General features: G+C 36.0%; 1 protein-coding gene and 1 long non-coding RNA gene across 2 annotated transcripts in view; both read right to left on the reverse strand.

Annotated features, from left to right (window-relative positions):
• The window catches only part of LOC140169277 (angiopoietin-1 receptor-like), a 101,730-nt gene that overhangs the window by 35,124 nt on the left and 44,971 nt on the right, over nt 1-21,635 (reverse strand). The window lies entirely within an intron of this gene.
• LOC140169825 (uncharacterized) lies at nt 14,520-16,555 on the reverse strand. The gene is made up of 2 exons (XR_011861413.1): nt 16,171-16,555; nt 14,520-15,186 (listed from the first exon to the last, which is right to left on the reverse strand). It is a non-coding gene; the product is annotated as an uncharacterized lncRNA (long non-coding RNA).

The following is a 21,635-nucleotide window of genomic DNA, read 5'->3' on the forward strand; positions in this document are numbered from 1 at the left end:
ATTGGGAGATTTTTCATTCTTGCCCCCGGAAGGTCAGGTCTGGTTACGCCCCTAAGAGTCAAAAAGATTTGCTTTTCGGGGCATTTACGACCTGCCTGTAACTGGCGCGGAGGTTGACCCATACCTTCTTACAGGTTTCAACTGCAAAACAAATCAAGAAATGAATGAGTCAATAGATAAATAAATAAATAACAAATAAATAAATAAGTCAATAAATAAGTCAATAAATAAATAAATAAATAAATAAATAAATAAATAAATAAATAAATAAATAAATAAATAAATAAATAAATAAATAAATAAATAAATAAATAAATAAATAAATAAATAAATAAATAAATATCATAAGATATGATTAAAGCGACGACAAATATGACAGCCCTCACAAGTGTTATATATGAGACCACCAACGGTGACCCACCAAATATATATCTGTCAAGTTCAACAAACTTCAACTCCCACAAATATATTTCCGGTGAATACTTTTTCATTGGCTGATATCCACTTGAGATCGGTATCATCAAAGTAGTATTGCTCTCATTTCATGATTCATTGAGCAATCAATTTTGGCATTCGACCGAAATACGCGTCAAAAGATAAAAAGTCTCGTTCCGAACTTGTGTAGGCCTACATTGCTAGGGCCTAAAGTGTGTTTTAATGCCTGATTCACAAATTATAGAAATAAACAAGAATTTATTTTTAAAGAACACGCAATGATAGGGTACCAACGCTCGTGGTTTTGGTTGTTCTGCATAGTTTATGAAGATATTCATTGCAAAGCGCTATATATCAATTCCTACATGTTACTTATTTTTCCCTCTTAATTATTAATTATAATTATGAATTTGACTGAACGCATTACATCTTTAATCCGCCCAAAATAACATCGTTTATAGGTGCCCAAAACGTCAAGAATTCCGCTAGTGCGGAAAAGATGACAAAAATGGGTGAACCTCCGTGGCAAACGCATTTTTATATCAATACCAGTAAACACAAAAACGTTTTAAAACGTTTTAAATAAGTTATATTTTGGCTTTTGGTTTAGGTAAAAACGTTTTAATAACATTAAAATGTCGGGTTATATAAAGGTCATGATAACCTTTTAAAACGTTTTGTATGAAAACAGACTACAACAATATTTTTTAATATTTTCAAAAAATGTTATTGTAAACTATTTTTACAAACATTTTTGCCAAATATTATGTCAATACTTAAATAACATTATGTTAAAATGTTTGAACCCAGCAAACACAGAAATGTTCTTAAAATGTTTTTTTCAAAACATTTTAATAACATTTAAATGTCGGGTTATACAAAGGTCATAAAAACGTTTTTAAAACGTTATTGAAAATATTTTGGGCAAACATTTTTCGCAAAATATTTTTCAACTAAAATAACATTCTGTTTAGAATGTTTTGTATCAAGTTTTCAAGAATGTTTTTGGAATGTTATTAAAACGTTTTTATACCCTTTATAAAACCCGACATTTAAACGTTTTCTGTAAAACATTTTTGTTTGCTGAGCAGTAGATTATCAACAAATGTTTTTTAAGGTTATGAAAACGTATTATACTCTTAATATACCCTTTATATAACCCGACATTTAAACGTTTTCTGACAACCTTTTATAACCTTTTCCGAATAATGTCGAAAACGTTTTGTGTTTGCTGGGTAACCAATGATTTACCACCCCAGACCCTCACACATCCTCTGCCAGGGGCAGGTGCATATGGGGACCTAGAACTGGGGCCACCGGGGTGGAGGCATAAATCTGAATTTGGAGTTAGCCTTTTTTCCTGCATCAGTCGATTTAAATAGAGCTACGTTAATATGGAAACATTCACTTGTACATTTAGGTTATGTTTGTAAGCCTAAATATCATAACCATAAAACATTACTTTATACCATCACTACAGCATTGGAATGCTATTGCCTGCCAGGCATTTTCCTTTTCCTGGACGTCTTAATAGTCCCTTTACTTTCATATCATATAAAAATGGGTACGCTTGTACCGCACTAATAAGGGGGCACACCACTAAATCAATGCGCCATTTGTGTAACCCTAATGAGTTCCGGTAAAATACAGAAACTATTTGAGGTATTTTGGGCTGGTCTTTAGACTTATTAATCAGAAAGAGTGGCGAATTATAGCATAAATACATAAATTCGTCGCATTTTTATAATTATTGAGAAAATAGGTCCGCGAATTAAAAATGGCAGAATCGGGTTTGGAGTCTTGAGAGCATGTCAAAATCATTGGGGATTTTTGAAATCATCGTTCGTCGAACGATATTCAGGTGACCTCGAGCCTTTCATATAAATCAATAGTATCTCGCTATCAGTTGAGCGATATTTAATCCGATCCAACTCATATTTTATTCGTTACCGTATATATTTTGACGTCACAAAAAGTATTCGGCATCGAATATTCGACTTCGAATATGCACTATGAACCGACCCTTAATGTACCCTTTATACATGTTATATAACCCGACATTTAAACGTTTTCTGACAACCTTTTATAACCTTTTGCGAATGATGTCAAAAACATTTTGTGTTTGCTGGGTCCATAAACTTTACAAGAATAAAGAAAAATGAATAAATTAAATGAAATACTAGTATTCGCCTGAGTTAGTATTTACAAAAGGGTGGGGAAAGTTCTTGATTTTGATTTGGGTAGGGGTACATGCAGCTGGGATTAAAAAACCATACAAAAAAAAAATAAACCAAATTTGATGAGGAGACCAACATATTTTTGATTATTTCTGTTTAAAATTATGGTAAATTTCCCCAACTATTTATAGTGGTATGGACAAAATTGCACAAAATTTGCTAAAACAATAAAGAATTTTTTAGATTTTAGGAAAAAATTGGAAACACCACATGCACCTCAAGACACAAATTAAATTATGGCCCAGAGTAATGCCAATAAACCTGAAATTCACCCTAAATCGAGGAGGGGGGGGGGGGGCACTTGATAAAATGGGGTCGGGGGGGTTTATGTGTGGCCACATCTGACATTTCCAGTAACTGTAAACTCAGTATCCCTAGTTCCAGTAACTGTAACTCAGTATCTTCATTTATCATTAGGACGTTATTAGATACTGAGTTACAGGTCCGTAGATGTGAGTATGTTTATGATAAAGACTGAAGTCTTGCTTGCAGGACTCCTTCTCACCCAAATGACCCTGTTATTTGTTTAACTGAACTCCTTCTCATCCAATGACCCCCTTTTTGTTTGCCTGTCACCAAAAGATTCCTTTTTTTTTTCACTTTTGGACACATTTCTGATAATCTCTCACCGGACCCTGACATCTTTTATACTTATTTTTCTACTTTGGCCCCAAATGTTTCCTAGTCTCATGGAAAGACCCCACCCCCTCCTTTTTGGTAAGTCTCTCCGAATTAAGACCCCTAGTGGAAGAGCGAGGTTTATAAATAATGTTTTCGAAAATGTGATTTTTCACTATCACACTGATTTAGCCTTGTCAGTTCAGTAGACTTCATTTACACTTCATTTAGTATTCATAGAAATATTTAAACAGATTTATTGTAATGAAAAAAAGTCGGGTCAAGTGGGGTATGAAAAGTCGGGTATGAGAAGTAGGGTCACAAATTGTACCAACCCGTGGAAAGGTGTGCAGCAGATTTGCATAATTTCAGCTATTAACTTTGGGTATGTTTCAGTCCCGGGTTTCAGTAGATATCCACAAAACACCTATCCCCAAATTTTAGTTGATTCCTATTTTTCGTTAGTGAGTTATGCATGATTTATATGTATTATAGGCTCAGTAGGCTATACTTGTTATTTTGTAAACAATACAAATTTGATATCACATGGGGGAAAATGGGAAATAAAACGACAAACTATTTTAAAAATGTTGAAACATTTTGACAACATTTTAAAAATTATAAGTATTTAACTGGGGAAAAGTCATACAAATTATAAAATTCAGTGAAATCACTCAAAATCTCATAAATATTTTTGAAATTTAACAGTCCTCGATGTAAATGGTATAAATTTAATGATATTTACTTAAAGTGTGTGTAGCTGGGATGAAAAGCCGTCCATCATATGAAAATTTTGTCCTTTTGTATTTAAAAAATAGATTTTTTTTCCCAAAAGCACCTAAAAAATTTAGGTCTTTTCAAAACAAAATCACATAAAAATATTAAATCACAAGAAAAAATATGTAATCGCAGGAAATAAATGTGAAATAACAGGAAAAATCATTCCATTATGTGTTTTTTCATATTGAGATTGGGGCTTTTGCTTAGGTAAAACTCAATTCAAAAGTATATTTTAATATTTAGCTATATTTAACCCTGATCTTCAATTTGTCCATCAAGTGTTCCTGACATTTCACCTATGGCCAAACCATCTCCATAAAATACAGTTAAATTGGTTTACAAAGATCTACAGGTTTATATTAATTTGAACAAAGTTAACTAGTCAGACCATGGAAATAGTAGATATCTACTATTTCCATGGTCAGACTAACACTTCAATTAATTCACATCAATACCCGGTATCAATATAAAGAGAAATGTAGGCTACGATACGGCCTAAAACCCCAGTAATAACCACTATAAAAAATTCAAATATGTAGCATGCTCAAGAAGGTATATCCTACGGTGTCTGATCTCCGCCAAACTCCCCCTTTTATAATTCATCTCCCCAAATTTTCAGTTTTCCCCTTTTTGCGAAATGCTTTCCCCTTTTTCAAATAGTTTCCCTTTTAACTTTCCCCCTTTTCAAATAGTTCCCCCTTTTCGACTTTCTCCTTTTCAAATAGTTCCCCTTTCGACTTTCCCCTTTTCAAATAGTTCCCCTTTCGAATTTCCCCTTTTCATATAGTTTCCCCTTTTTCAATTTCCCCTTTTCATATAGTTTCCCCTTTTCGAAGTTCCCCTTTTCATGTTTCCCCTTTTTCAATTTCCCCCTTTTCATATAGTTTCCCCCTTTTCGAATTTCCCCCTTTTCATATAGTTTCCCCCTTTTCGAATTTCCCCCTTTCATGTTTCCCCTTTTCGAATTTCCCCCTTTTCATATAGTTTCCCCTTTTCAATTTCCCCTTTTCATATAGTTTCCCCCTTTTCAATTTCCCCTTTTCATATAGTTTCCCCCTTTCGAATTTCCCCTTTTCAATTTCCCCCTTTTCATGTTTCCCCTTTTCGAATTTCCCCTTTTCATATAGTTTCCCCTTTTCAATTTCCCCCTTTTCATATAGTTTCCCCTTTTCGAATTTTCTTTTCACCTTTTACATAAATACCATTTTAAAACAGATATCCCCCATTAAAATAGTTTCTCCTTCTTAAATTTTTACTCCTTTTTTATTCCCCGTTTGACGATGCGTAGGCTTTACCAGTAGGCACCGACCATCTATAGTGCCAGCCTTCATGCTTCGATCGTGCATACATGTACTTCGATATTGAAATAGGTCCAGCCTACACGTTGAAAGCACGTGATTGTCTGATACAAATTCTTGAGCTAAATAAAATGAATAAAATGATACTTATTATGTAATTTATGAATTCTAATTCTATAGGATATAGATCTACATTTAAGAAAAATCATAATCTGAATTATATCATGCAACTAAATATAGACCAAGGAAAAGGCCAGGAGATTGGAATTCGAATCAATTAGATTGCCTTATTAATCGTTATTATTTTGGACTTGTCTCGACTTTTAAAAAAGACTAGGCTTAATTGCTACTTAATTCTTCATCTAACATATATAGGGCCTACTAATTCTTTTTGGATTTTTGAGGCGTGCACCACTGACCGAAGTCCCTGGTTCATTTGCCATAGAGCCTTTGATTAGAAAGCACATTTTTATTGTTACGGGATTGTTGACAAACAAAGAATAGCGAAAATTACTCGGAACTGGCTTAAAAATAAAGTTGCATAAAATCACACAGCCACACTTGTCATAAATATGCAATGCCCATTTTGTCCAGGCCCGTTTTATAAATGTATGCTTTTATTGTCATTTCACTGTTAAGACCGCTTGTTTTAAACTTTGGTGCTAACTTTAAAAAAAACTTTTGAATATATAGCACAAACAATTCTTATTAATATGAGGCCTATCTAGGCTTCTGTAACAATGGCAGCCAGTTGTTTGTTGTCTCTGACATATCCCTGTTTATAGACAAGTTCTTCACATACTTTCAAACATAATTGCTATGAATTTGACAAGCATAAATATTTATGCATGCCATTTCACCCGTTTAACATTCTGAACATCATTTGGTTTATCAATCATATCGGATTTGCTCTTTGTACAGCCCCCCTATAAAAGTACATAAAAGTTGACGGATCCCTAACCCATTGAATTTAGCGGCGCTTGCACAACAGGCTATAAATCTACCTACGTTGGTATCCAAATTCATGTAGAACGCCTTTCCAATAATGGATGTAGCGGAATGAGCTCTAGTGAGTGCACGGTACTCTCCAGGGTCCAGGCTTACTGGTAAAGCCTACGCACGGAAAACGGGGAGTACCCAAACAAAAAGGGAGTATTAAAAACAAAAGGGAGTATTATTTTAAAAGGAGAAACTATTTAAAATGGGAACCTATTTGTGAAAAGCGGGAGGAAAGTTAAAAGGGGATTATTTGTAAAAAGGGGGAACTATATGAAAAGGAGGAAAGTCGAAATGGGTGAAAATAAAAAGGGGGAGGATTTGTAAAGGGGTAATTCGAAAACGGGGAAACTATTTGAAAAGGGGGAAAGTAAAAAGGGGGTAATTATTTGAAAAGAGGTGATTAGAAAAGGGGGAAACTATATGAAAAGGGGGAAGGTGGAAAAGGGGGAAACTATTTGAAAAGGGGAAAAGTCGAAAAGGGGGAAACTATTTGAAAAGGGGTAAGTCGAAAAGGGGAAACTATATGAAAAGGGGGAAATTCGAAAAAGGGGAAACTATATGAAAAGGGGGAAATTCGAAAAGGGGAACTATTTGAAAAGGGGGAAATTAAAAAAAGGGGTAATTATTTGAAAAGGGGAGATTCGAAAAGGGGGAAACTATATGAAAAGGGGGAAAGTCGAAAAGGGGGAAACTATTTGAAAAGGGGAAAGTCGAAAAGGGGAAACTATTTGAAAAGGGGTAAGTCGAAAAGGGGGAAACTATATGAAAAGGGGAAATTCGAAAAGGGGGAAACTATATGAAAAGGGGAAATTCGAAAAGGGGAACTATTTGAAAAGGGGAAAGTCGAAAAGGGGGAACTATTTGAAAAGGAGAAAGTCGAACGGGGAACTATTTGAAAAGGGGAAAGTTAAAAGGGGAAATATTTGAAAAAGGGGAAAGCATTTCGCAAAAAGGGGAAAACTAAAAATTTGGGGATATGAATTATAAAAGGGGGAGTTTGGCGGAGATCAGACACCGTAATATCCATACAAAAGCTGCACTGAATGTTTTATCTTAGATAATCTATGGTTTTATCAAACTTTGAAACTACATGTACACTGTATAGCATGTATACAGTATAGTCATGATAGTAATGCTGCAGGCATCAGGCATATAGACCACAGATATTGGAACACATTGGGTCAAGGTCATATTATGTAATAGTTTCTACCAAGGGTTTCTGGTTTCTACTGTCTACATGTAGCATGATCAGCGGCAGGTTCGTTTTGCATACCTGCATACTGCATATTTTTAGAGTTTCTTAGTGGCGAGTTATTTGGAGGGCATGTTTTGGTGATGTTGGTGCGAACTGTGTGGTGGTGGCGTGTATGGAGAGGGGTGGATGGGTGTGTATATGCACTTCCGTTTAATTTCTTGATATTTTTCATTTTGATAGGTTAATGAGTGTTATGTTTTAACTTCGATAATATAAATTGGAGAAAAAAGAACCCAAGATATGTAGTAGATGCACTGTCACCTTAACAGTTTCACTGGATTTCCCCAAGGCTACATATGATGATATGATCATTAATCAAACTTACAAACACCTTCGATCCTCTAACCACATGTGTATATATGGTTTATCTACCATTTCGTTTTTGTATTAAAATGTATCATTGCAAACAAGCAATGTATTGTATCATTATTTTGTTCTCAACTATAAAACAGGAAGTAACTTTACTGATGAGCCCCTTTAGAATCGAATAACAAAAAGAGGCAGCTTTTATGAATTGCATGGCACCATTTTGGGCCGAAAAAATCAATGTTTTGGTTCTCGTACCTTCCCTCCTCAATTTCTGAGATTTGTCAGATTGTTTTTAGTTTCTAGATTTTGGAATAATAATATTTTGGAATGCTTTTAATAGGAAAACTTCATCAATAGACCTAAATAAGTTTATTAAGTCTTTTCTAAGGGGTTTATCCCTCAAAATCACATGTTTGAGAAGAGAAAACAAAAGGGACTTTCCTAAAGACTAGGAAAAGATTGAAACTACTAACAATGAAAATTTTACATTGGAAAAAAAAACCTACCTCATCAGTTCATGAACACTCATGTATAAAATTACCATACCTCGTCCCCGTGTCCCCTATTAATAGGCCTATGATACTAAGTTTAAATTATACCCTCCCCCAATCCCACTTCACCAAATGTTAGGGTTCAGGTTTATATCATTATTTTGAACTCAAACTATTTCCCAATATTGGCATGTTTAGATGTCTGTATGGTGTCAAATTCCACCTTTCTATTTCCAGGGTCTACATGTATGATTCCACATTACTTGAGTACCGGGGTATTTAGCATAGACCATCCAAAGATAGGCATTATGGGATATGATGCCACAAATCTACACTCATAATTGACATAAACAATGTGTATATTTTGTTTTGGAGAATAGCAAGAACAGCCATGTGCTAAATGAAATGTTATGTTAAGGTGATGCTGACTGAATCATTTAAGACTGAATGTTGTTCCAAATTGAGATGCAGACACCCAGAAAATTAATTCACACTCATAACACAGAGCTCGAGCATTGCACAGTCATCCAATCTAATTTATAGCATCACTCGCAAATGTTGAGATGTCTGCCCAGGGTCAAACAAATGTGTTTATATTTTGTTTATGATATATGCCCAATCTTGCAGCATTTGATGCTTACAACTCGCCACTAAGAAACTCTACAAATATGCAGTATGCAGGTATGCAAAACGAACCTGCCGGCATGATCAGAATACCACTTATTTGGTTAAATTTATGTAGCATTTATATTTTTGCAAAAGTCTGGCTTTGAAACTTCCACAATGCAGACAATAAATGTAATTTCCTTGCCCCTTGAAGTCTTTTTTAAAATAATGGGCAGTGGACACAAAGTCATACTTGATTTATAAGTTGATATTTTAATACCACAAAATAACAGGAAAAATAAAGAGTTGAAGTTTCTGAGATAACACATTTTGTCTTGTTTTTTGTGTCTTCCCTGGGGTAAATTTTGCAAGTGATTGAGTTATATAAAGTGCAGGAAACGATTGAAACTGCCCCCAAAATAAAACAATTGTAAGAATTTTTTAATATGGTTAAATCGCATGAAGTATTTATAAAAATGGTAAAATACGAAGTAATATTTCTAAACTTCCCAAATAATTATACAATTGTAAGAAATTTACAAAAGATGCCAAAAAAGTTGTTAAATCGCATGAAATATTTAAAAAAAATTGCAAACAATTGTAAAATCACAGGAAATAATCTAAAAACATCCTAACATTTGTAGAATTCCGGGATATATTTTTAAAATGTCCCAAAAATTGTAAAAACACAGTAAATATTTCAAAATGGGTAAAAAATTAGTAAAATCGCAGGAAATCTTCAAAAATTGCTTCAACAATTTTTTTTTTTTTAAAAAGAGGGAAATCCCAGAAAATATTCAAAATCGCCTTAACAATATTTTTTTTAAAGTAAACTCACTGGAAAAAATCTAAAATCGCAACACATTTAGAAAAATAAAAGTGGAAATATGTCAAATATGTTAACAAAAGATTTCCCATTTTACCCCCATGAAACACTCCCCGGTCGTTGCACCTCTGAGTAAGGGGCAGGGCAGAACAAATTTTGTGTCTAAGGGGCTGTGCAATAATTATGAGCCGGGGGGGTAAAATTTCCAAACGGCTCGCCAAAATCGCTTGCCCCTCTCGGCTCGCCAAAAATCCCCGTGCCCCCCCCCCCCAAGACCGAAAAAAAATCTTTGCCCCCTTGTACATGCCAAATATTTGGGATGCCAAGTTTCAAACCTTAAATGGTCTATATATATATGTTGCGAGCGCAGCGAGCAGGAAGATTTGCATATTTAAGCGTTTCCGTAAGAATGTGTGCCAAAATCACTTGCCCCCCCCCTCTCGGCTTGCCAAAAATTCCTTCCCTCCCCCCTTTGGCTCGCCAAAAATTCCCCCCCCAATTTTACCCTCCCCTGGGGCTCATAATTATTGCACAGCCCCTAAATTTTTAGGCTTGGGAATTCCCAAAATATTGGTAAAAATTTGCCTGTCTTCTTTAGGTACACTGGGAATTCCCATTATTTTTAAGCATTTTTTTCTGGCAGTGGGAATTCCCAAATAAAAAGGGCAGCATATTGAGGCAACCCTAAAGAAGACATGGGAATTCCCAAGAAAAGTGCCCCTTTTTAGGCTTGGGAATTCCCAACAATTTTGACAAAATTTTGCCTGTCTTCTTTAGGGTCACTGGGAATTCCCAAGTTTTTTAAGCATTTTTTTATCAAAATGGGAATTCCCAATTTTTTGGGATAAAATTTTGGTATGGGAATTCCCAAAAATTTTGGCAAAAATTTGCATGTCTTCTTTAGGGTCACTGGGAATTCCCAATATTTTTAAGCATTTTTTTATCGAAATGGGAATTCCCAATTTTTTTGGATAAAATTATGGTCTGGGAATTCCCAAAACTTTATGGTACAAATTCACATGTCTTCTTTAGGGGGGTGCCATTAATTTCTGGAATAGCCCAACAAATGCACTACCATCAAATAGGTTGATGACAACATTTGATTGAATGGACTGTAATGCACTACTGATTACGGTGAAGGACACGGTTCAAATACTTTGTTGGAATATATACATGTTATGCAATATCGATCAGCCAAGCAGAAGGCAAATTGCGTCAAGTAGCCATGAGTTATGCATGATAAAATTGCATAAAGTTGGCCCGACTGGGTGATTTCCGACCATGGAAAAATACCCGAATGATGTCCTAATTTGGCTCAAATATACGTTATGGTTCATGAGTTTGACTGCAGTATTAAGGCAAAAACATTGTTTGATTGCCCTCCACCGACCGACCCAATATTGGCCAAAGCCCTTAAAAAATTGAATAGTTTAGTGAATGGAAGATGTCCGCGAACTTGCAAAAGTGGGAAAGTAAAAAAGGGGAAACTATTATAAAAGGGGAAAAGTAAAAAAAAAGGGCAACTATTTGCATAAAGGGGGAAATGTTGGGGAAAAGGGGGAAATTAAAAAGGTTAACTGTGTTTGCAAGGGGGGAAACTATTTGAAAAAGGGAAAAAGTAAAAAAGGGGAAACAATTTGAAATGGGGAAGTAAAAAGGGAGCTATTTGCAAGAAGGGAAAGTAAAAGGGAAACTATTTGAAAAGGAGAAATTCAAAAGGGGAACTATAAATGCAAAAGGGGAATCTATTTGAAAAAGGGGAAAGGAAAAAAGGGGGAAGTATTTGCAAAAGGAGGGGGACGAAGTATTTTGCAAAAATGGGGATTAAAAATGGGGGAATGAATAATAAAGGGGGAAATTTGCGGAGATCAGACACCGTAGTTTTGTTTCAAAAGTTCCGTCAGAAATGTACAATATTCTTACAGCATATAACACAGCAGCGATTGCAACTCAACAAACAAACAACACCTAAATGCAAACTATTGTTTTTAATTTCACTATAATGATGACAGGAGATACAGTGTGATACGGGAGATAATGATGACAGGAGATGACAGGACCTACACCAAAAACGTGTTCTTCTCCAATGACAATATCTTCCTTTATTTATTACCACCATGTCAAGAAACTCTAAAACTGATTTAATTTTCAGTGTTCAATATCAATTTGTTCAATGTATTTCTTTTTTGCAATAGTAAGAAAGAAATAAAAAGACAAAATTATGAAAACAAAGGTGTGTCTGTGTTCAACTTTCGTTGCGCGATATTTTGATGGTTAGCCACTCTTGACACCTTTGTCATCTTGCGCTCATACGTTAAAGACCCATTCAGTGATACCAACGTAACTGTACAAAAATTGTTTATAAATTGCTTAAAGTAAAGGATATGTCATTCAAATTGTCATGCTATTTTTGAAATACAAAATTTGACAAAAACCGAAGAAAACAGCAGTACTGACGATGTTGAAGCCCCATTCAAGTACATGTAGCTAATTTATATACTGTCAGTATCACAGCAGCAAAAGAAACCCCGCCGCGATTGGGAAACACCAAACATATTATCAAACGATCGCATCACGTGATCGCTTCAGTTGTGATCATGGCTTCCTTCGCGATAGACGTCCGGTCGATCGCAGCATCACAGCATTCTGATTTACAAGACAACGAGTTTGTAAATATTCATTGAATAGGAAAACAAGAGAAGATTCGGATCAAATTTGACAACTTTCCTGGAGGCCTTGCAATTTGTCGCCTGGCATACATTTCGTTCCCAGTCAAATCTTCCGAGAGAGAAGAGGTTGTTTAATTATCGAAACGAACGAACTGCAAGACGAGACAGTCAGCGCTCAGGTCACGGGCCGTAGCGGGCTTAGATTCAGTGTACACACGCTACACTCAGTGACCTCCATGTAGAGCAAAACATGGACCGAAAGCCATTCAAAATTTTCGTATTTCATTAACTCTTTTAAAAACAGTCAATTTAACCATACATGATTCATGATTTATGTACAAAATTCTGAAGAAAAATTAGATCTTCAATTAGATTTTACCCCTCGCAAAATTGGAAAATTTTCCTATTTTTCCGTAGCAAAAACAGTCTAAATAAACGATGTTCCGCTTTGCCCAACACATTTATACTTCAGAATATCAAAGATTGATATGTTTTGTCATGAAAAATACCATAGTTTTAAGCCAGGACTTCTTTTAAGAAATTCAAGACCACGGTTTATTTGATCGAAGTCACAATCGGTCCCAGTCAAATCTCGCCATTTTTGACTGCAGTGTGTTTTGATTTTGCCACAATCAGCAGGTCATGACCTTTCACTAATTGATCGCTCCTGATTGGACAGTTAAGTTCCACCAAGGTCGTCCAAGTGGTGGGGGGAGGGGGTACATGTTATTGAAAAATAAAATAAAAATACCAATAATTTTAAATATTGGGCAAATAAATAGGTTATATAGGCCTACATAATAATGAACTCCCTGAAACGTGTGTGACTAAAATCAGTGGTTTCAAGATTAATTAAAAATACAACTTGCAATTCAACATTTTTGCAAGTAATTACTCAACATTAATAGAGTGGTTCAAATAAGGGGCTAGCATTTTCTTCGGAAGGGGGGTTCCCAAATATACAAAATGTCGGCATCAATAAAATTGTGACCCCTATTTCCGCAACAGAATTTTTTGACCCTTCTACCGATACATCTTACCTCCTTAGTAGGCTAAATTTTTTTTTGAATAAAATAAACACACTATCTGTGGTCATCTTGTGACTCCCTACATTTTGGTCATCAAATATTTTATGACCCCCCCATATATTTGGGACCCCTTTTGAAGAAAATGATAGCCCCTAAGAGCCTGGTGGGATTTTTGACAGGTCAAAAGGATGCAAGCAATTAGTGACTGACAGTCCATGGTAGAGGAGGGCAGGAGGGATTTCCCCCTTTTTATTCCCACAGACAGCTGAATAATCACAGAAAAATATTATTTTCGGCATTTTTTGTAAATTTCACACCCTCATCGAGTCAAGAAAAAAATCCTAGCTCCGGCATTGCAGTTGATTATTGGCGGGCATAATAAATACTACTTAGGGACTGATCGTTATTTACGGCAGGAGGGGTAATGGGTGTTTTGGAAAAATATTGACAAAAAAATTGTGTTCCCCCCGCGTCTGCTCTGCTCAAAATTTTCGGATTCCCCTTGTTTTCCCAAATTTCTCCACTCCCCTTTTAATTCAACAAAAAAAATTTGTGTTCCCCCTCAAGACCCCCCAAAATTTTGGGGTTCCCCCTCAAAATGCCCATTTCCCCCTCTATCGCATCGTAAATAACGATCGCTACCTTAGGGACACACCATTTGATTATGGGGGCATCAGAGTTTGTGTCAGGCAGAATTTTTTTCCGCCAATTTTTTCTTCTTCAATTTGTTGGGGGAGAATTTTTTAAATCATCAGCGAAGCAAATTTTTTTCCCTGTTACACTAGTGGGGGCGAAGTTTTTTCGTCTCACTAGTGAGCAAAGTTTTTTCCCTGTCTTACTATCGGGCAAAGTTTTTGTTAAAAAAAAACCTGTTCCCCACCTGGAAATCAAATGGTGCGCCCCTTATGGATGATTGAATGGAAACAAAATCATGATAAAACAAAAAAGATACATATGAATGTTCCAAGTTTCTGTTATATTTTTCATTTTTATTCAGTAGTAGTAAAAATAAAATAACTAAATTATTTAATTATTATTAAATAATTATTAATAATATTAAATAATTATCAGCTGCAAATAACACCATCTTTTGCACATTTCTGCCTTATCATAGGCGTTGTCCCTGATGCTGCTACACCGACAACTTGTTCTACAAAATTATAGTTCCCCTCATCTCTGTTGAGATGAAGCAGGTCATGTTCGGAACAGTCTGGCTTTCAACGTTTTTCAACTGCAAATGTGAAGTGAAGTAATTTGTGCCCAGGTCTGAATTTTGAATGTCAAGTAATTTTATGTCATTTGTCCAAGTCAGAACAGTAGAACTGCCTCATTTTTTTTTTTTCAGGGTACAAGCATATCACAATTATGTAAATTCTGCAGCAGTTCGAGAAACAAAGTCGGAATTTCATGTGTTTGTTCCCACATGAAGAAATAATATCTGGCTAAATTCCTGCAATATTTCGAGTAAGTTCGACACCTGCCATGCTCGAACCGTTGCCCCTGGCTTGTTGAATGGAGTGACCGACCAGTCAACTGAGTCTTTGTAAATATCAAAAGTGTCCCCGGCCATCGAAGTATTTGATGAGCGAGTCCTCAAAGAAAAACAACTTGCAGAGCCCCAAATCTGGCGAGCACCTGTAATGTATAGAAAATGAAAATATCAGGTTTATTAATACTACAGGAAAAACAACAACAAACCCCCCCAAAAAAAAAAAAACACACCATAAAACACACAATCGGATTTGTAGAAAAAACTGAGCTGTCACGCCCGCCACGATCAATATATCATAAGCAGGCATGGCAGTGACGTAGTGAGTCATGTGGGGGTGGGGGGTTTGGGGTGACACCGACCATGATGGGGGGGCAGTCCTACGTTTCTTGACGATTTCTTATCGATCATGTCGATTGGATTTGGAGGGCACATTGGCGTAGCATGGATCATCACATGGGGGGGGGCACCGACCATGATTGGGGGGGGCACAGGCACCGGGTCTGATGGGGGGGGGCACAAGCCCCTTTGACCATGATGACACTACGGCTACGCCACTGTGAAGCATGTCAAATTACGCTTAAACTTAGTATGCCATATCGCGCGGCTTGCATGACAACAAATGCCTCGAGAGCATTCTGAGGGAAACCGAATACCCCCAATTTTTGTTCCATGCCTGCATCAAGATGGTGATCGAGTCCCGGTTCTTTCATCTCTAATTCTGTGGCACAGACCGAAAATGCCGAATTCATTTGCTTACACTCTTACTCTTTCCAAAATGGTGTATAAACAATGGTTGGCTTGTTTTAAGTTTCATATTTGGGTTTAGTAAAAACATCCACACAATTGTCTCAACATGACATTGAACGTGGACATTCGATTAGAAGACAATTTAAACACAAAACGGAAGAACAAACACTGATTTCCGAAGTAAAAATCAGCACATGCTGAAACTGGCGACATTAAAATAGCTACCATCATGACAATTTTAGCGTCAATAATCCTTCCTTTTACTCACTTTCTGGTCACCAAATGCAATTTCATGAAAAAACAATATCTTGCTCGCCAAATGCACCTTCCAATATTAAAAAACAACTATGAAATCATAGAAAATATATGCTTTTACTTACGAAAAAATCACTGCTCCGGACTCGGCAAACAATGTGACAGGCCACTGTTTACTTTTCAACGTGACCCTTGACACGAGTTCTCTGATAAATGACGTCATACATAATACTGCACATGCGCATAAACTGAATTTCCCGAATTTGGCTGGTAAAATTTGATCTTTTTTGTCATTCAATTGTAAGAAAAAGAAGGAACCGCATACGGTAAGGTACCAAGGACGCTTTCATTATAGTTTAGGGGTGTTATTTATGTGGATGGGAATCTAAGCGGCCCAAATTTGAGCGAGTAATAGCAAGTTTAAACGGGCGAACTTTTGTGTGCATTTTCTATGGCACTCGCAAATCCACACTCCACCCTGCAGTGCGTAATGGGATAGTATCGTTTGCTGCTGTGTGTCAGTATATAAATTACAGATTCATGTAAAATGCCTATTTTATCTTAAATTACACGGCTTTCGGCTGAACTATTACCACATCTATGACAATGACAGATACCATAAGCTGAATGTTTTTGAAAGGTCAAAATTTTCAATTGATCGTCGACTTTTCATCCCACCTACATACACTTTAAGTATATATCATCAGATTTATAAATTTTACTTCGAGTACTGTTAAATATCAAAAATATCAATTTTAATGATTTGCCATAAAATGTGTATTACATTGCGAATTTCAAAAAATCAAAATTATTTGATATCAGAAGGACATTCTTCGTATTCAGAATGCAATTCGATATGTCTGATGTGCTCTAATGTCCCACAATAAATACTGTCCAAACGTTCATACCCCTTCCCTTAAGGTTGGTCTGAACCTGGAATTATGGAGCCTCATAACGGCTAACAGTTCCTAGATATTTTTATCTAGTTTTTAAAAAAAAATGTGTCCAAGAACTTTTTTGTTACGTTTAACGAAAAAGAAGTGGGCCAAACAACCGATTTTTGGAATTTTGGGCCAAAGCATTTTGGCCAAAATTTGACCTCATAGATGAATTTATCAAGTCTTTGCCATTCTAAATATGTAAACTTTTATATACTTTAGACCAACAATTAGCAGTTATGAGGCCCGAAAGCATGAAAAGTTTGAGTATGAAAACGTTAGGAACGTGTTCATTTATGAAAAGTTATGATAAGAGAACTTATGGTTTTAAATTTGGGTTTCCAAAATCTAGCATGTGTAAATGGGGGCAAAGATTTTTGGCGCCTCAAAAGGGGGGAGGGGGCAAGGTTTTTTTTGGCACGTCCAAAGCGGGGTCTAAAGATTTTTTTACAAGGCCCACCAAGTGGTAGACAATTTTGCAATATTAACCACCTGGGTAACACATGATTATTGCACAGATACAGAACTCGTAATATTTTCTTAGTTAAAACTCGAGGGTGTATTCAAAAATCATTTTGCCTAAAGTTTATGATATTCTACATTTTTTTTTTTCTGTTAGATTTTTCGCTGAGAGGTATCGAGAACTACCTAAAATGAGCCCAATATAACGCTAAATATGATCAAATGAACGAAGTCCCTCAATCTCGCCCTCAGTGCTATTTAGGTGTACGTGTAGGCTGACCCGTAGCCAGGGAGTTAACTTTTCAGGAAATAAATAAAGCAATAATACACAAGAATAACCGAGTTATAGTGACAAATTAACAAAGGGACCACTTCAACATTTTAAGCCAAAAGGTCAATTTTGGGTTAAACCTACCTTCTGCATGTAAGCATATGTAAATTTATTTAGGAAAATGTCCACTTTTGCCAAAACGGTGATAAATCTGATCATTCAGCATAGCGATTAGTCAGTGGTTCCGGAACCGGGGGGGGGCTCTCATGTGGTGGAATATAAAGAGCATATTCTTTCACAGGTTCGACATCTTCAAGACGCAGTATAATGGCCGAGAAATTTGAGTTGATGAATCTTGACTCTGGCAACCAGTGGAGTGGTATTGGTCAGGTTGTAGATGGTTTCATTTGGAATCCTATCCACACGCTTGATGTTTAACATGACTCTGTAGCAAGATGTTACAAAGGCATTGATGTAAAGCTCTCTCCCCTAGTAAAAGTGGCACAATTATTATTTTACCCTTTCGTTGTTAAATAAACATATCTCGAAATTGAAACAAGCAACTTGAACAGAACAAACGGCATTTGATAGCTAAAACTGCGCCCTTGACAACGGTATTTTCTAATTGACAAAGAGGGCGCTTTTCACTTGCACAATTTGTTTTGAGACAAGCTGTATTCTGTTTTATGTAGGCTATACAGGGGTAAAAATATTAAAAACTGGTACCTTCATTCTGTTGCTGTCTGTATTGTATGTGTGTCGCCCAGGGAACTTACGGGTGCAACTCGGCCCCGTTGAATAACTACATTATGTCACTGATATAATAATTTCATTACCCAATCACATAATATTTCACCTACCTTGAGCATCAACAGAGTATTCCATTGCCATTATCGTGATGATTAAACATGGCAAAAGAATAATCAACCGCTGTTTTCCCGCCATTGTGAATGCTCGTCTGCTAAGCTGAGTCTGGCTGTAATATCTAAATTCAGAATGTACGTGCTTAACCACCAGGTACATGTACATAACAAAAAATTGAACACGGAATTAAATTTTGCATATGGTAGCAAGGCTAGTGTCAGTGTCACCATTCGAACAATAAAATGCCTCCTAAATAATTGAACAGAACTAACATTTAAAATGTCCTTGAACAGTTAAATGTATTGTTCCTACTTACTATATATATACAGTTAATAGGATCAGATGCATAGACAATTATTGACCTGGAACTTCAGTTACCCAGTTTGCGAAAACAATATGAAGAATTTGAAAAGAAAATCATGGGAAATCCCCAATGACTTGGCATTTAATTTAACCCTTGACAATGTGTTCATGTCTAGTGCAAAGAAAGTTTTAGTCAAGTAAATTGAAATAATTTATAACCATTTCAATAAAAGTAACAAACCAACGATGTGAAGAAAGTGTCATTATATATTATATTTGTAAGCTTTTCCTCATCACAATGGTTCTTTCTCATCAAAAATAAACATTGCAAAACAGTTTTCAAGAATATCTACTAATAAATATTGCCGGGCCATCGAGAGACCCGTGGCTACCGGTCGCCGATCGAATAGTTGGGGTTCGAATCCCGAGGGGAGCAAACAAGTTATTTGTTCATCTTCTCTCCATATCTCTTCCTTATTTCCGTTCCCATAGCCAAAAGGCACGGTGGAAATTAGGGTTATGTCATACAAGACCAAATATCTAAGCAAACCAGAAACACGTCGCTTTCCCCGTTATTCCCTAACTCCATTCCTTTCACAAAATATTCTTCACCACTTTCATCAGAAACTAAAACAAGAATTTTGAAGTAAAGGAAAAGTACAGAAGCAAGGAAAACAAGTTCCGGAGAAAAGAGCCAGGAAAAACCCATGACATAAAGATACAAAACTAAGATAGAAAAAGTAAAGAAATAGCAGGAACAAGAAACAAACAAGTAAGAAAGATAAAAATATAAAAATAATGTAGTTCGAAGAAAGAAGCAGAGAAAACAGAATAAAGAAAACCGAAAGTGAGAGAGAAAAGACATAATTATGAGGAAGTGAAAGAAGGAAGAGTAAGACAAGACAAGGAATGGAAAGATGAAAAGAGGTATGAGGAAAGGAAAAAATGTAATGAAGCGAAAGTTGTATTGTTCAAAATGGTATCGTATAATATTTTCTCCATTCAGAGAAAGATGAACATCAAGGCTGTCAACTTTCTGCACAATGGTTATATTATCTATTGACGTTTTGGCCTGTAAAAAGATAAGAAATGGTATGAAACTTCCGGGGATTCTCTGGCAAGAACAGTGTTGTTGTTTTTTACTATTAGTTCAAGTGATATAACATAAGTGACAGGATTATGTCCATTTTTGGCATACATTCACTTTTTAATAACACGCTCTAAAAATGCTTAAAAAACACAGCAACGTTCAATTAGGTCTATGCAAAATTTTCTGCTCGCTACGTTGGCATCATACGTCTAGACCAATGAAAGTTTACACAAATTTGACATGTGCAAAGGGCTGGCCAAGATTTTTTGGCAGGCCGAAAAGGGAGGCAAGCAATTTTTGGCATGCCCAGGGCTGGGGGTGGGGCAATCTTTAGCACGCCATTGGGAATTTTACCCCGGGGCTCATAATTATTGCACAGCCCATAAATGATGGCGAATCAAGAACTTCATAACTGTAGTACAACTTTGAGAACTTTCTAAGAAATCAGTAGGTGTGCTCGTGTCATAAGTTGTGTAGATATGCCGGCTTTATTGATCCATCCACAGCGATAGTAGGGCAATCCATATATGCTATGTCCAGTTTAATATAATCGTTTAATATAATTAGGCATGGGTCTATATTATACCTATAATGTACGACGCACAGTTTTCAACATTTCAGGATTACGTTTCTGGCAGGGAGGGAGGGGTTCAGCTCAGAAACGAAACTAGTTACGTTAATAGGATGTCATCGATCTTTTGGTCTGTTCCCTTAGTTATCTAATTATCTTTGATCTTTAATGATTTTGTGATGTGCACCCTTAAAATCATGCAATTAGGAGAACCCCACAATTAGGGTCGGTTCATAGTGAATATTCGAAGGCGAATATTCGTTGTCGAATACTTTTTGTGACGTCAAAATATATACGGCAACGAATAAAATATGATGACACGCCGAGTTGAGTCGGATTAAATATCGCGCAACTGATAGCGAGATACTATTGATTTATATGAAAGGCTCGAGGTCACCTGAATATCGTTCGACGAACGATGATTTCAAAAATCCCCAATGAAAATTAACCTGCACAGTTGTGCAAAATACGCCTGGATAGTTCCAAAATGGCTGATAACGAACTGAAAGAAAACGTTATTAGTGCGGTACAAGCGTACCCATTTTATATGACATAAAAGTAAGGGACTATTATAAAGACGTCCTGAAAAGGAAAATGCCTGGCAGGCAATAGCATTCCAATGCTGTAGTGATGGTAAGTTATGTTTTATGCAAATAATATGATATTTAGGCTTACAAACATAACCTACAAATGTACAAGTGAACGGTTCATTGTTTGCTAAATCCAAGCGAGATCACCCGAAAATCTATTCAAGAGAAATTTCTACTGCTGCTGATGAAAAATCTAGTACCAGTAGGCCTAATAAATTCATAAAAAATAAAAATAAAATAAACATTTAGAGCGAATGTTTTTACTCACTGCTCATCTGATCCACTTTCCCCGGAAATATCGATACTCCTTTTTTTCCTGACTTTCCAGACATAATTATGAATAAACATCAAAATTAATGTTTACAAAACAATCAAATATATATATACATTCGTTTGCATTTTGTACATTAATATTAATATTAATATTAATAATGTACAAACATTAAAAAAGGGGCCTAAGAGTATGTCTATTTTTAATCATATATTAATTCCGCCATGCCC

The sequence above is a fragment of the Amphiura filiformis genome, chromosome 14, assembly GCF_039555335.1.
Source record: "Amphiura filiformis chromosome 14, Afil_fr2py, whole genome shotgun sequence".
Taxonomy (NCBI): domain Eukaryota; kingdom Metazoa; phylum Echinodermata; class Ophiuroidea; order Amphilepidida; family Amphiuridae; genus Amphiura; species Amphiura filiformis.